Source organism: Grammomys surdaster, unplaced genomic scaffold (genome assembly GCF_004785775.1).
Source record: "Grammomys surdaster isolate TR1022 unplaced genomic scaffold, NIH_TR_1.0 63, whole genome shotgun sequence".
Lineage (NCBI taxonomy): Eukaryota > Metazoa > Chordata > Mammalia > Rodentia > Muridae > Grammomys > Grammomys surdaster.
The window spans coordinates 5854271-5871016 of NW_021604565.1; positions in this window are offsets into that span (position 1 = coordinate 5854271).

Consider the following 16746-nt stretch of genomic DNA (forward strand, 5'->3'; position numbering starts at 1 on the left):
GGATATAAATACTAAATAACTGCATATAAATACTAAAATTATTACTATGTATATTATGAAATTTATTCAAAATATCTTCTGATTCAGAAATTCGGTTCATGGGCCTTTGAACTACTGTTTTACTTCTTTACTGCTTTTAATTTCTGTCCTTGCATTTTTCACTTATATGATCAAGTTGGTTCTTTTTCAGATTTCCTAATCAATGTCAGTAGTCATTTTTAAGCCTTTAATCTTCTCGTTTATTTCTGTAAACATACTTACTTTCTATTTGATATCTATTAGGACCGGGCTATATGGTCTTTGCAGGTCTTTTGCAGATCTGATACTGTGGTTACTATCTCTCCCAGTGGCTTTGTGTATATGCATGTGGGCACAGTGTGTGTGTGTGTGTGTGTGTGTGTGTGTGTATAATTGGTGAGTTTTTATTGTAAGCCTTCATTCTTTTGAATTGTATAAAGTGGAAATTCTTTGTGATTTGACATAACTCCAAGAAATACTGTTCCTTCTTACTAATGGATGGAGAAGACGTACAGCATTCTAAGGTTTGAAGTAGGATTCTTCCCCAGGTTGCACATGGAAGGTGCTTATAGGATTGTATTTATCAACTTTTAGAGGAGAGTCATTTTGTCACTTTTCTTCTTTATTTTCTGACACCTATAATCAAGGCAGACAAATCCTTATGGGATGGGTAACTTGGGCTCCTCTTATTGATGTCTCATCCATCAGTGCTCAGGTTCATGTGGGGTCTTACACTGCTCTAGGCTCTTACTCCATTCTTGTTTTACTTTCGTAGCTTTTTAAAATATAGGGTCTAGGTGATAACACTGTTCCTGTTGTTATTAAGTCCAGTGCCTGTCTCTAGGGTCAGCTTATACCTGTTGGATTTATTTCTTACTTCTGGACTAAAATTGTTTTGTTTTGTTTTGACCGATAGTTTAATTGTGCCATAAAGATTTTTAAAGTACATGATAATCAGCACATTTTAGAGTTCTACACAACTGTACTGTGTACCTTAAGTTTATGTTGTTAATGGAATTTCCATGAGGATATTGGCATAAGAATTGAGTGAAGACTCACAGAGATACAAAGGGTATCTATTAGTTAATAGTACTTTGAGTCACAGAATGTCATAGTAATGAGCACAGATCAAGGGCTTTGTCATGAGTCATGCAGAGTTTGAGACATGAACTCTCACCCAGATCTCCAGAGTAGAAGAACATATGCAGATCAGAGTATGACATTTTGAAACATGGTGGAAAGAACATTGACTTCTGTGTGTAACAGGATTGAGTCCTGTATTGAGCAGTTAGGCATGCTTCTAAGGAACTAGTCAATATTTCCTATGATTTCGAAGAAACCTAAGAGTGCCACTGTGTCTCTACAAGCTCTTCCTCGGGTGATGCCTGCCCTTTCTCTGTCCTATAATGCTGGTTCTATGGACTACTCACCCAGGCTTCTTCACCAGTCTGATTCTAGCTGGATTTGGCACTAGAAGGAAATCATGAGGTTATTGGAGGTTGTAAGCAGGAGTTTCCCTTTGCCATTCCCTTCCTGAATCAGTGATCAATTCTCAGTATCCTGCATCTCACCCAGAGTCCACCCCTCCAAGCACAATGCTTTGTGCTCATTGATTGTAAGCAACACTATTTTTTTTCTTACTTTAGTCTCTTAACCATTATGAAGAGCTGTCTTTGTATTTGTCTCTTTTATTAAATTATTTCTTTTGAAATATCTTGGCTAACTATATTTTTTATAGGATCCAGAAAGTCAAGTAGCTTAATGAAAAGGAATCTAGAACACCATGGAACAGCAAATGAAGCTTTCTCTAATATAGAACAGTTTATAATTCCAGATGATTACTATAATACAATCTAGAATGGAGCTGAAATCTCTCTCACAGTGCCATTGGCAGAATTAGGTGGCATTAGTAGACTTGTTGACATTTGTGGCCATTATTATTATTTGAGCATGTGATCTGTGCAGGCCTCTGCTGTCATTGCACCTCAATCTTTATTTCTATGTGACTGCTCTGCTACCCAAGCTTAGTGTCCACTGTCAGCACATAAACTGCAGGAACAGGTAATAGTTTTTAATTTCAAAACTTTGCACATTATGCAAAATTTGAGATTGAGATGGTGGAGGAAGAGTTAGATGGGGAGGAGTTAGAGGAAAAGGAGGAAGAAGAGGAGAATGAGGAAGAAGAGGAGAAGGAGGAAGAGGGGAAAGAGGAAGAGGAAGAGGAAGAGGAGGAAGGTTTTCATAATAGCAAATGAGGTGTGAAAGATGATATAACAGAGGACGAGGACTAGACCATTTTAGGACCAGAAGGCCTAACATTTGTGACGGTGTAGCACAGTGATTACATTTTTTCTTAATGTAAAACAGCTACCCATACAAAAAATAATCTGTAACTCTTTAATAGGAAAACTATAGGTTTTTTTTTCATTGACTTTCAGGTTAAAATTACTAGTTTACTAATTGTCATGATGTACGCAGAGAAAAAAAAGATTCATTTCCCATCCCTATTATGAAACAGTCTATCAATGTATTTAGAATCTTAAGATTTTCTATTTCAAGTTAACCGCTTTCACCCATAATTAAAATACTGTTGCTTTCACACAGGTGCTTTTTGTTCATAATATTTTAAAGTTATTCATGAATTAAATAGCATGACAGTCATCTGTGATATGAAATGGCAATATTTTTTAAATAACAAGTTAATTTAAAGAGCAATGCATAAATACTTTGCGTGAAGGCAATTAAAAATTGGGCTAAGAGTATTTAGGGAATTTTTAATGAATAAATTATAAAGTAACATCAGTATAATATAATAATATTCAACAGTGACTATTTTGGGGATGAGTTAATAAAGATTCTTTGTTCAACTATGAAGTTCTTTGATGTAGTGATTAAACATGACAAATATAGACTTGATTTTTTAATATCAAAGAAACACTATACTCCATATTTTGACAATCAGATCTTTAAAGAAAACTACTTTATTCCTCCAGCTATACACTGTGATAACCACTCCTTATTTGAAGACTTAGTGCTTTATTCAATTTAATATGCCTCTGTGTAACTAGGATGCTAGCAGGCACTCATCCTTTCTTCAGGATTTTTTAAATTACCTGACTACAGCTCTCAGTGCAGTTCCCGTTGGTCTCCATAGCAACATCCTTGGTGTCAATATATGTTTGAGAATATCCAGGACACAGGAAAAAAAAAGAAATTCCTAGCCATGAAATAATAAGTGAAACAAATGCAAAGTGAATTTTAAAGCACAATTGTGTATTTATTATTAGGTTTCTATAATATAAAAGAGAAGAACTCTATTGACAACAGCCTTTAAAATGTCTGCTGAGGTCTGGACATAGGCTTACAAGCCTAGAATAAGAAAGCAGATGTCTGATTTCTGAGTTGGCTACTGCACAGTGGAACTGGCTGTTGTTGAAATAAGAAAGACTCTAGTTGTATTTGTGAGACATGATGAGTTTGCAGACTCTTTGTTGTGACTGAATGTCTGAAAACCAAAGGTAGAGGAGTTATGTCTCAGGCCGAGGTAGGCTAGCAAAATATTGGGAGATCAGGGAGGTTCTGCCATGGAACTGGACAATGGAGCACTCCCTATTAGGATGTGGGATTCTGATGGGGTAGGAGGCAAACAGACCTAGAAAAATAGTCTTTGCTGGCACATCTAGAAAACACCTTTAACCACACAAACCCCCTTTTAAACTTCCTTCTAATGGTTTTATTTAGGGTTGATTTCTGTGCAGTAAAACATACACATAGTTTTAATACACTTGACCCATGATATATTACATCAAATAAGACATAAAATATTATTTCTGTCCTTCAAGAGTATCTACAAGTTCACTCTCCAATCAATATCTACCTCCACCCATAGACAAACATTTGAAATAATTTATTGTTAATGTCATCCACTTTTGAGTCCTGGGAACGTCTTTCTTCTCTGGCATCTGGTCTTTCTAGTGGCTATTCTCAGTTCCCAGTCACCCACTGTTACATATTTCTGTTCAATTTTCTGACCTCTGTACTTCTTTCCTGTCTCTTGCCATACCTGATTCTGTCCCCACTTTTTACCCCTCCCTCCTCCAGCCCTCCTGGGTTACGTTCTCCCTCTGCCTCCAGAGACTATTTTGTTCCTCCTTCTAAGTAGGACTGAAGCATCCACACTTTGGTCTTTCTTCTTCTTAAGCTTCATGTGGTCTGTGAGTTGTGGGTATTCTGAGCTTTTGGTCTAATATCCACTTATCAGTAAGTACCATGTATGTTCTTTTGTGTCTGGGTTATCTCACTCAGTACGATATTTGCTCATTCTATCCATTTGCCTGTGAATTTCATAAAGTCATTGATTTTAATAGCTGAGTAATACTTTATTGTGCAAATGTATCACATTTTTCTGTATCATTCTTCTGTTTAGAGGCATCTGCATTGTTTCCAGCTTCTGGTTATAAATAAGGCTGCTATGAACATAGTGGAGCATGTGTCCTTGTTATATATTGGAACATGTTTTGGGTATATGCTCTGGAGTGCTATAGCTGAGTCCTCAGGTAGAACTATTTCCAATATTCTGAGGAACTGCCAGGTTGATTTCCAGAGTGGTTATGCTAGCTTTTAAATTTCACAATCAATGGAGGAGTGTTCCTTTTTCTCCACATCCTCGCCAGCATCTGCTGTTACCTGAGTTTTTGATTTTAGCCATTCTGACTGGTGTGAGGTAGAATCCCAGGGTCATTTTGATTTGCATTTCCCTGATGACTAAGGATATTGAACATTTCTTTAGGTTCTTCTTGCCCATTTGAGATTCCTCAGTTGAGAGTTCTTTGTTTAGCTCTGTACCCCATGTTTAATACGGTTATTTGGTTCTCTGGAGTCTAACTTCTTGAGATCTTTGTATATTTTAGATATTAGACCTCTATCAGATATAGGGCTGGTAAAAATCTTTTCCCAATCTGTTGGTTGCCATTTTGTCTTGTAGACAGTGTCTGTTGCCTTACAGAAGCGTTTCAATTTTACGAGTTAGTATTTGTCAACAGTTGATCTTAGAGCTTGAGTCATTGGTGTTCTGTTCAGGAAATTTTTCCCTATGCCTATGTGTTTGAGGAACTTTCCCACTTTATCTTCTATTAGATTTAGTGTATCTGGTTATATGGAGGTCCTTGATCCACTTTGACTTGAGTTTTTGGATCAATTTACATTCTTCTAAGTGCTGACTGCCCCTTGAACCAGCATCATTTGTTGAATATGCTGTGTTTTTTCCACTGGATGGTTTTGGCTTCTATGTCAAAGGTCAGGTGACCATAGGTATGTGGGTTTATTTCTGGGTCTTCAGTTCTATTCCATTGATCTGACATTAGTTGATACCTAACAAAGGGGAGAGAGAACCTGTAGAGACCATCTACAAGAGATAGGTATGGCCTCCAGTTGAGGGATGGGGGCTACCCACTCATCTCAAAATTTTTAACCCAGAATTGTTCCTATCTAAAAGAAATGCACAGACAAAGTTGGAGCAGAGACTGAAGGAAAGGCCATCCAGAGACAGCTCCACCTAGGGATGCATCCCACCTACAGACACCAAACCCAGACACTATTGCTGATGCCAAGAAGTGCTTGCCAATAGGAGCCTGGTATAGCTGTCTTCTAAGAGGGTCTGCCAGCACCTTACCAAACAGATGCAGATACTCACAGCCAACCATCAGACTAAGCCCAGGGACCCTCAATGGAAGAGTTAGGGGAAGGACTGATGGAGCTGAGGGGGCTTGCAACCCCATAGGAAGAACAAAAGAGAGGGGGGATGGGATGACAGTTTTGGGAGATTTGTGGAGTGGAAAACAGGAAGGGGGACATTTGAAATGTAAATAAATAAAATAACCAATCCAAAAATTTTTTGCCATAGATAAATTTTACCTCATCTATAATTCATAAAGAAACAGTGAGTGTTTGGTCTTTGGGGGTGGGTTCTTTATTCTCAGCATAGTTTTGAGAGTCATCCATGCTACTCAGTGTATGAACAGTTTGTCTCCCTTTATTTCTCTGTGGTATTTCACTGCAGAAATATAGCAAATTTAGTTTATTCTTTCACTGGATGGCATTTAGGTTGTTTTCAGTCTGAGGCTAATATTAACAAAGCTGCTGAGAATGATTTGTGTACTATTATCAGTGTGGCACCCTGATTTTGTTTGGCTAATGAAATAGTCTGACGGAAATTGTGGGTCCACAGTGATTTCATAGCAGTAACATATCCTGACATGTTCACCCAATAAAATACCTCTAAACAGTCTTCCAAGGTGACTGCCATTTTGTGCTCTCAACTCCACTTACCAGACCCTCTGGATGCTGCATTCTCTCCACAGCATCAGGACATATCACTCATCTTCATCTCTGCCTCAATTGTCTTTTTGTTTTTCATATTCATCTTCCCAATGATAGATGATAGTAGTTTTTGTGTTTGTTGAATATTTTTATTGCTTTTATAACTTTCTTAGTGACTTGTGTTTACATCTTCCCTCAACACTTACAGATTTGGTTACTATGCTTTACAGAAGAGTCCTTTACTTTACAAAGGCTTTCCATAGGATGCATGCACTTGAGTCTAAGTGTGGTCCATTGACCCTCTTTGCAGCATTTTAATGAGCAGGTATGTTAATTTTGAGAAACCCCAACTCCTCAGTATTACAGTTACTAGTAGTGGTTTTTGTGTGCTGGTTAATAAATATTTAGGTAGTGATGCTTGTGAAAACAGAATGATGTTTCTTTTAGAGCATCCCTAAGAAGAGAATTTCCCATTCACCCCATCCGATATTCCAATTTAGTTCTGTTAGTACTAAGAACTTGAAATTCAACTACTGTGGTTGATAAATTAACTACATACTCACAATGTTGGGTTTGATATTTACATTTGTATCAAATATACATATCAAATAGTTATTTTTATATTAATTATTTGCATTACTCAGGGCATTGTTTTTTTTCTCATCATTTGTTTTTCTATGTAATTAGCACCATTGAACTATGCTATTAAAACAATTGAACACTTGTGTATTTGCCCATTTCTGGGACCTCTGTTTAATTACACTAATTTTTCCTCTTTTTCTATATAATGTTTCTAATGTTTCAAATAGAACATTGGATTGATTACTTTAGTTTTATATTTATTTCTTAGAATTTGGTCACCAGCTTCCTTCCAGTCTGTACCCAAGCACTGAGCAGATCCAGGGCTTCAGTTTTGCACTCAATCTCACAAAACCCAGAGGAGGAGGGGATCCCAGGAGCTCTAACCCCAGCAGTATCTTAGATAAGAAGACAAAAACACCTGCCCAAACAGGGAGTAACTGGGACCCTCTGTGACCCAGGAATTCACTCCTGGCCCAGGACACTGATTCCATCCTTCCAGTCTGTGCCAGAGCACTGAGTAAGTCTTGAGCCTCAGCTCTAACCCCAGCAGCAACACCTACCCCAAACAGCTCTGACACAACCAAGATAATAGAAAAGACAGGCTCCCTTCAGAGACAGCACAGGTAGCACTAAGGAGATCCAGATGGTGAAAGGCAAGTGGAAGAACATAAGTATCAGCAACCCAGGGTACTTGGCATCATCAGAACCTAGTTCTTCCACAACAGAAAGTCCTGAATTCCCCATATCACCAGGAAAGCAAGATTCAGATTTAAAATCACTTCTAATGATGATGATAGAGGACTTTAAGAAGGACATAAATACCACTCTCAAAGAATTTGAGGAGAACACAGGTAATCAGGTAGAAGCCCTTAAAGAGGAAAAAAAAAATCCCTTAAAGAATTATAAGAAAACACAACCGAACAGGTGAAAAAATGAAACAAAACCATCCAGGACATAAAAATGGAAGTAGAAATAATAAAGAAATCACAAAAGGAGACTACACTGGAGATAAAAAACTAGGAAAGAAATAGGAGTCATAGATGCAAGCATCATCAACAGAATACAAGAGATAGAAGAGAGAATCTCAAATGCAGAAGATACCATAGAAAATATTGACACATTTGTCAAATAAAATGCAAAATGCAAAAAGTTCTTAACCCAAAACATCCAGGAAATCCAGGACACAATGAGAAGACCAGACCCAAGGATAATAGGCATAGAATAGATTGAAGATTCCCAACTTAAAGGGCCAATAAACATCTTCAACAAAATTATAGAAGAAACTTTCCTAACCTAAAGAACAAGATGCCCATAAACATACAAGAAGCCTACAGAACTCCAAATAGACTAGACCAGAAAAGAAATACCTCCTATCACATAATAATCAAAACACAAAATGCACAGAACAAAGAAAGAATATTAAAAGCAGTAAGGTAAAAAGACCAAATAACATATAAAGGTAGACCTATCAGAATTACACCAGTCTTCTCATCAGAGACTATATAAAAGCCGGAAGGTCCTGGATAGATGTATGAGAACAAAAATGCCAGCCCAAGCTATTATACCCAGCAAAACTATCAATTACCATAGACGGAGAAACCAAGATATTACATGACAAAACCAAATTTACACAATATCCTTCCACAAACCCAACACTACAAAGGATAATCCAATACAAGGAGAGAAGTTATACCCTAGAAAGAGCAAGAAAGTACTCATGTTCCAGCAAATCCAAAAGAAGATAGCCACACGAACAATGCCACTGCTAATAACAAAAATAACAGGAAGGAACAATCTCCTCTCCTTAATATCTCTTAACATCAATGAACTCAATTCCCCAATAAAAAGACAGACTAATGTAGTGGATACATAGATAGGACCCAGCATTTTGTTGCATACAGGAAACTCACCTCAGTGACAAAGACAGACGCTACATTAAAGTAAAAGGCTAGAAAACAATTTTTCAAACAAATGGTCCTAAGAAACAAGCTGGAGTAGCCATTCTAATATAGAATAAAATCAACTTTCAAATTAAAACTATCAAAAAGAATAAGGAAGGACATTTCATACACATCAAAGGAAAAAGTCAACCAACATGAACTCTCAATTCTGAACATCTATGTGCCAAATGCAAGAGCACCCACTTTCAGAAAAGAAACCTTACTAAAGCTCAAAGCACACATTGCACCTCACACAATAATAGTGGGCACTTCAACACCCCACTCTCATCAATGGACAGATCATGGAAACAAACTAAACAGAGATACAGTGAAACTAACAGAAGTTATGAACCAAACGGATTTGACAGATATCTGTAGAACATTTCATCCTAAATCAAAAGAATATACCTTTTTCTCAGCACCTCATGGTACCTTCTCCAAAATAGACCATATAATTGGTCACAAAATAGGCCTCAACAGACACAAGAAAATTGAAATAATCCCATGCATCCTGTCAGATCTCCATGGATTAAGGCTGGTCTTCAGTAATGACAAAAACAATGGAAAGCCCATATTCACATGGAAACTGAACAACAGTCTACTCAATGGTAATACGGTCAGGGAAGAAATAAAGAAAGAAATTAAAGACTTTTTAGAATTTAATGAAAATGAAGACACATCATACCAAAATTTATGGGACACAATGAAAGAAGTGCTAAGCGGAAAACTCATACCTCTAAGTGCTTACAAAAAAAAAAAAAAAAAAAACAAAACTGGAGAGAGTATACACTAGCAGCTTGACAACATACCTGAAAGCTCTACAACAAAAATAAGCAAACACACCAAAGAAGAGTAGACATCAAGAAATAACCAAACTTAGGGCTGAAATCAGTCAAGTAGAAACAAAAAGAACTATACTAAGACTCAATAAAACCAGGAGCTGGTTCTTTGAGAAAATCAACAAGATAGATAAACCCTTAGCCAGACTAACCAGAGGGCACAGAGACAGAATCTAAATTAATAAAATCAGAATAGTAATGGTGGCATAAGAACAGAAACTGAGGAAATTAAAAAAAATCATCAGATCCTACTACAAAAGCCTATACTCATCAAAATTGGAAAATCTGGATGAAATGTACAATTTTCTACACAAATACCAGTTACCAAAGTTAAATCAGACCCAGATAAACCACCTATACATTCCCATAAACCCAAAAGAAATAAAAGTGGTCATTAAAAGTCTCCCCACCAAAAGAAAAAGCCCAGGACCAGATGGTTTTAGTGCAGAGTTCTATCAGACCTTGGAAGAAGACTTACTACCAATTCTCTATAAACTGTTCCACAAAATTGAAACAGAAGGAACACTACCCAATTCATTCCATGAAGCCACAATTGCACTCATACCTAAACCACACAAAGACCCAACAAAGAAAGAGAACTTAAGACCAATCTCCCTTATGAATATCGATGCAAAAATACTCAATAAAATTCTCACAAACCAAATCCAAGAACACATCAAAACAATTACCCATCATGATCAAGTAGGCTTTATTCTAGGAGTGCAGGGATGGTTCAATATACACAAATCCATCAATGTAATCCACTACATAAAACAACTCAAAGAAAAAAAAACCTACATGATCATCTCACTAAACACTGAGAAAGCATTTGACAAAATTCAACATCCCTTCATGATAAAAGTCTTAGAAAGATCAGGAATCCAAGGCCCATATCTAAACATAGTAAAAGCATAGTAAACATAGTAAAAGCTATAGCAAACTAGTAGCAAACATCAAACTAAATGGAGAGAAACTTGAAGAAATCTGACTAAAATCAGGGACTAGACAAGGCTGCTCACTCTCTCCCTACCTATTCAATATACTACTGGAAGTCCTAACAGAGAAATTAGACAACAAAAGGAGGTCAAAGGGATACAAATTGAAAAGGAAGAAGTCAAAATATCACTATTTGCAGGTGATATGATAGTATACTTAAGTGAAGCCAAAAATTCCACCAGAGAACTTCTAAACCTGATAAACAACTTTAGCAAAGTGGCTGGATATAAAATTAACTCAAATAAATCAGTAGCCTTCCTCTACTCAAAAGATAAACAGACTGAGAAAGAAATTAGGGAAATAACAGCCTTTACAATAGTCACAAATAATATAAAATACCTTGGTGTGAATCTGACCAAGCAAGTAAATGATTTGTATGATAAGAACTTCAAGTTCCTGAAGAAAAAAATCAAAGCAGATCTCAGAAGATGGAAAGATCTCCCATGCTCATGGATTTTCAGGATTAATATAGTAAAAATGGCTATCTTGCCAAGAGCAATCTACAAATTTAATACAATCCCCATCAAAATTCCCACTCAATTCTTCACAGAGATAGAAAGCAATTCTGAAATTCATTTGAAATAACAAAAAACCCAGTATAGTGAAAACTATTCTCAACAATAAAGAACTTCTGGGGGAATCACTATCCTCGACCTCAAGCTGTACTACAAAGTAATGGTGATAAAATCTGCATGGTATTGGTACAGAGACAGGCAGGAGGATCAGTGGAATAGAATAGAAGACCCAGAAATGAACCCCCATACCTGTGGTCACATGATCATTGACAAAGGAGCTAAAACCATCCAGTGGAAAAAAGACAGGATTTTTGGTTCAACTGGTTCAACTGGAGGTCAGCATGTAGAAGAATGCAAATTGATCCATACTTATCTCCTTGTACAAAGGTCAAGTCCAAGTGGATCAAAGACCTTCACATAAAACCAACTACACTGAAAATAATAGAAGAGAAAATGGGGAAAAGCCTCGGACACATGGGCACAGGGGAAAAGTTCCTGAACAGAACACCAATGGTTTATGCTCTAAGATCAAGAATTGGCAAATGAGACCTCATAAAATTGCAAAGCTTCTGTAAAGCAAAAGACACTGTCAGTAGGACAAAGTGGCAACAGACAGATTGGGAAAAGATCTTTACCAGTCCTACATCTGATAGAGGGCTAATATCCAAGGTATACAAAGAATTGAAGAAATTAGACTTTAGACAATCAAATAACCCTATTAAAAACAGGATACAGAACTAAACAAAGAATTCTCAACTGAGGAAACTCAAATGGCCAAGAAGCACCTAAAGAAGTATGCAACATTCTTAGTCATCAGGGAAATGCAAATCAAAATAACCATGAGATTCCACCTCACACCAGTCAGAATGGCTAAGTTCAAAAACTCAGGTGATAACAGATATGGGCGAGGATGTGGAGAAAGAGGAAAACTCCTCTATTGTTGGTGGAATTGGAAGCTGGTACAATCACTGTGGAAGGCAGTATGGCGCTTCCTCAGAAAATTGGACAGAGTATTACCTGAGGACCCAGCCATACCACTCCTGGGCATACACTCAAAAGATGTTTCAACATACAACAGGGACATATGCTCCACTATGTGCATAGCAGCCTTATTTATAACAGCCAGATGCTGGAAACCCAGATCTCCTTCAACAGAGGAATGGATACAGAAAATGTGGTACATTTATACAATGGAGTACTACTCAGCTATTAAAAACAATGAGTTCCTGAAATTCTTAGGCAAATGGATGGAACTTGAAAATATAATCCTGAGTGAGGTGACCCAGTCACAAAAGAACACACATGGTATCCACTCACTGATAAGCAGGTATTAGCCCAAGAGCTCACAATACCTAAGATACAATGCATAGACCACATGAAGCTCAAGAAGAAAAGGGAAGACCAAAGTGGGGGTGCTTTGGTCCTTCTTAGATGGAGTATCAAAATACTCAACCAGACTTCCCAGGGTCTAACCCTCAAGCCTCGGAACACAAAGGGAGTGACTCATGGCTCCACCTGTATAGGTAGTTGAGGATAACCTTGTCAGGCATCAGTGGAAGAGGAGGGCCTTAGTTCCTGAAAGTTTGGATTCCCTAGTGTTGGGGAATTTGAGAGCAGGGAGGTGGGGATGGGTGGATGGTGGGGTCACACCCTCATAGAAATAGGAGGAGGGTGGATGGGATAAGAGGGTTTGGGAGGGGGGGAATGGGAGAAGGGATATCATTGAAAGGTAAATAAATAAAATATCCAATAAAAAAACAAATAATGTGTCTGGCAATTGTAGTCCAGTATTTGAGACTTTTTGTCAACAATGTATTATGGGGATTTTATATAATCCTCAAGGACAAGGTATTGTGGAAGAGGCCTATGGAACTTTAAAAAGATTGTTGAGACATACTGTTGCTGAGACAAAGAATGATGCCAACCTATGAGCTTTCTGAGTGCCCTGAGAAGGGTGTCTTGGGAGCTGTATTGGGCATGTGTTCCTGACCCACCTTTGCTTGATTATATTCCAGTTGGGACAAGCTGCCTTGCCTCAAGTTTGCAGACCTTGTGGGATAGACAATCAAAAAGAGAAGTTATAATGTCTCTTGTATTTTTCTTAAAGGTGACCAGCTATTAGGACTCAATCATATACTGGTCTAGAAATCAATCCAGTATTGTAAATAACAGTTTACTTTTGGAAGGCTGGATTTGGACATTCTCAGAGACATATTTGGAAGTTAGCTGCAGTTCGCTATGATGTTATTATAGCAAGAGATAAGGTTGGTACAGGATCTGGATTTCAAACAAGGGTTAGTGCGTGTTTTAAGGCTCTTTTAATTGTGAAGCTAAAATTGGTTTTGTCTCTTCTACAGTATTTATTGCAAGTCGTATTGATTGTATAATTTCTAATTGTACTAGTGTGTTGACAGCTGGCATGTCTGTTATGGTGGTCTATCAACCAGCTTTTGTCTTATTGTCCTGAGTATTAGAAAACCTTGATTCTCTGAAGAAAGCTTGAAAGTGCTGGAAGAAGTGAGTTAGGCTTTAAGCAGAAGCAAGAGAGTAGCGGGCTTGATTATTGCTGGTATAACAGCTTTAATTACATTAATTGCTAGCACCAATGCTTCTGCAATAGCATTGACACAAGAAGTCAGGAGAGCTATTTTTGTTAACCATCTAGAAAACACATGTTTCTAATGTATTGAGTATTCAAAAGGATCTATATAGGTATCTGGAACAACGAATGAGGCTCTATAACCTATTCAAATTATCTGAAGGAGGTTCAGGGTTAATGAGTTAGGAGCCATCTCAAGTATCATGACAAATATCATTGGAGTAGTGCCACTTTTGAAATTTACAATGATTGTCATTATAATTAGAAAAAAGTTTAAAGACACCTGTAGGATATTTGGCATAATCCTAACACCTCTCTGAGTGTGTTAACTTTGCATAGTGAGATTATGAATTTAAAGAATGCTGCTCTGTTGAGCTTTGAGGTTGCAGATAATGCCTATAAAATTATCCATGGCCTGAGGTCAGTATTTCCATTTTGGTCAAACCTCAGGAATGGCATATATAGCTTGATCAGGCTAGTCCTTCTTATCCTAGGAATATTTTTGTTAGTGACCATTGTGTTAAAACTTGTCTCTAACTAGATCGACATGTTGGCAGCCAAAGTACATGGCATGAAACTGATAATGAATCCACAGAGAGAGGATTATTAATTTAACAGGCTGGCAAGCCAAGAACTGTTAAGATTCTGCACAGGGTCTTACCAACCTAAGACATAAATGCATTGCTTTTGATAATGCATATTCTATGATGGATAAGGAAGGCATTCTTGTCAGAAAGACCTAAAACAGGCTCAGTCTTGTTAATGAAATAAAAAAGGGGGAGAGGGGGAGAACCTTTGAGGCTGCTTTGCAAGAATCTGACATGGGCCAGGGAAAAGGAAATGAGCCGCTTGGCAGGAATATGACATTGGCCAAGGACAAGGAAGTAGGCTTCAGGCAGGAATCTGACATTAGGCTAGAACAAAGAAGTAATTTCATGCAGGAATCTAAATATTAGACTAGAACAAAGAAGTAATTTCAGACAGGAATTTAAATTTTAGGCTAGAACAAGGATGTAGGCTTCAGACATGAAAATGACCTTGGACTAGGACAGGGAAGTAGGCTCAGATACTTTGGTCATCCTGATAAGCCTTTAGAAACAGTGATCATGGGAGTGTTCATGTAATTGGGTTTAATGCCTTGCTTTTTCTTTGACTATTTGTGTTTATTGTATTGCTTATTCCTTGCCTATTTGCAACTATGATATTGCTAGATTTTCAACCTCGAACTGACCTGAATACATGCATGTAATAAAAATGATATAAAAGCATAAAGGAAGAGGGAGTATAGGATAGGGGGTTCTAGGGAAGAGAAATGGGGAATTGGGTGACATCTGTATTGTAAATAAATAAAATATCCAATAAAAAAAGAATTTGGTCACCTAATCCCATCAATTAAATTTCATTTACAAGATTAATTTCAGTTTTCCAGTACTTTGAAATTTTATATAAATTTTATAAATTATTTGCCAATCTACATAAAAGCCTTCTAGAGATTTGGTGGGTCTTTCTTTCTTTCTTTCTTTCTTTCTTTCTTTCTTTCTTTCTTTCTTTCTTTCTTTCTTTCTTTCTTTCTTTCTTTCGTTCTTTTTTTAGACAGGGTTCTCTGTATAGCCCTGGCTGTCCTGGAACTCACTCTGTAGATCAGGTTGGCTTCGAACTCGGAAATCCACCTGCCTCTGCCTCCCAAGTGCTGGGATTAAAGGTGTGTGCCACCACTGCCTGGTTCTTTCTAGAGATTTGATTAAGAAGATTTGCATTAATATATTCTTTTGAAGAGGAAAGGAAGCATCACTTGGAATGTAAATAAATACAGGAGGAATGGGAGGGGATGGGAGTTTGTGGAGCAGAACCTGGAAAGGGGGATAACATCTGAAATGTAAATAAATAAAATAACCAATAAAGATTATAAAAAGAAGACTACAGAGTGGCAGCTTCACTATTGTTTAACCACATACAGCTTGAGCCAACCACTATTGCTCCATCATCTGCCTACTCACTCCTGCCTTACCGCCCTAGCATTCCCCTACCCTCGGTCATCGAGCCTTCACAAGATCACAGGCTTCTCCTCCCAGTGATGCCAGACAAGGCAATCTTGTGCTACATATCCAGCTGGAACCATGGGTCCCTCCATGTGTGCTCTTTGGTTGGTGGTTTAGTCCCTGGGAGCTCTGGGGTATCTGGCTGGTTGACATTGTTTTTCTTCTTATGGGGTTGCAAACCGATTTAGCTCCTTCAGTTCTTGCCCTCACTCCTCCATTGAGGTCCCCATGCTCAGTCCAATGATTGGCTGTGAGCATCCACATCTGTATTGGTCAGGCTATGGCAAAGCCTCTCATGGGATAGCTATACCAGGCTCCTGTCAGCAAGCACTTCTTTGCATCAGCAATAGTGTCTGGGTTTGATGTCTGCAGATGAGATAGATCCCTAGGTAGGGCAGTCTCTAGATGGCCTTTCCTTCAGTCTCTGCTCCACTCTTTGTCCCTGCATTTCCTTTTGACCGGACGAACTCTGGATTAATGTTTTTGAGGTGTGTTGTTACGGGAGATATTTAACACAGTAGCACCTGATCTGGTTTGTCCTTAATCAGCTGTCATCTTCCCAACTAGACAAGGCTTGTGGCCAGGAGTGGTGGCATATTTTCACTGCCAGTTGGCTCAGGCTGCTGGCTCAGGTGGCCAGAAACACCGGCCCTACTACCCATGAGACATCAGCATGGGAGATGGCTCTACCAATCTTCCTCGATGTCTCCACAAGGTTGGCTGAACCCATCCACATGGTACCTGGTAGAAATGAGACTCTAATGCTTAATAGTATCCAAAGGCTTTATATATTTGGTAATGCTCAAATATGAAGATACCCACACAATTTGAGGTGCAACCCAACACCCAATCTAGTCATATCAACTTCCTTGGACTGCTAGAGCCACGTCCATCCACTGC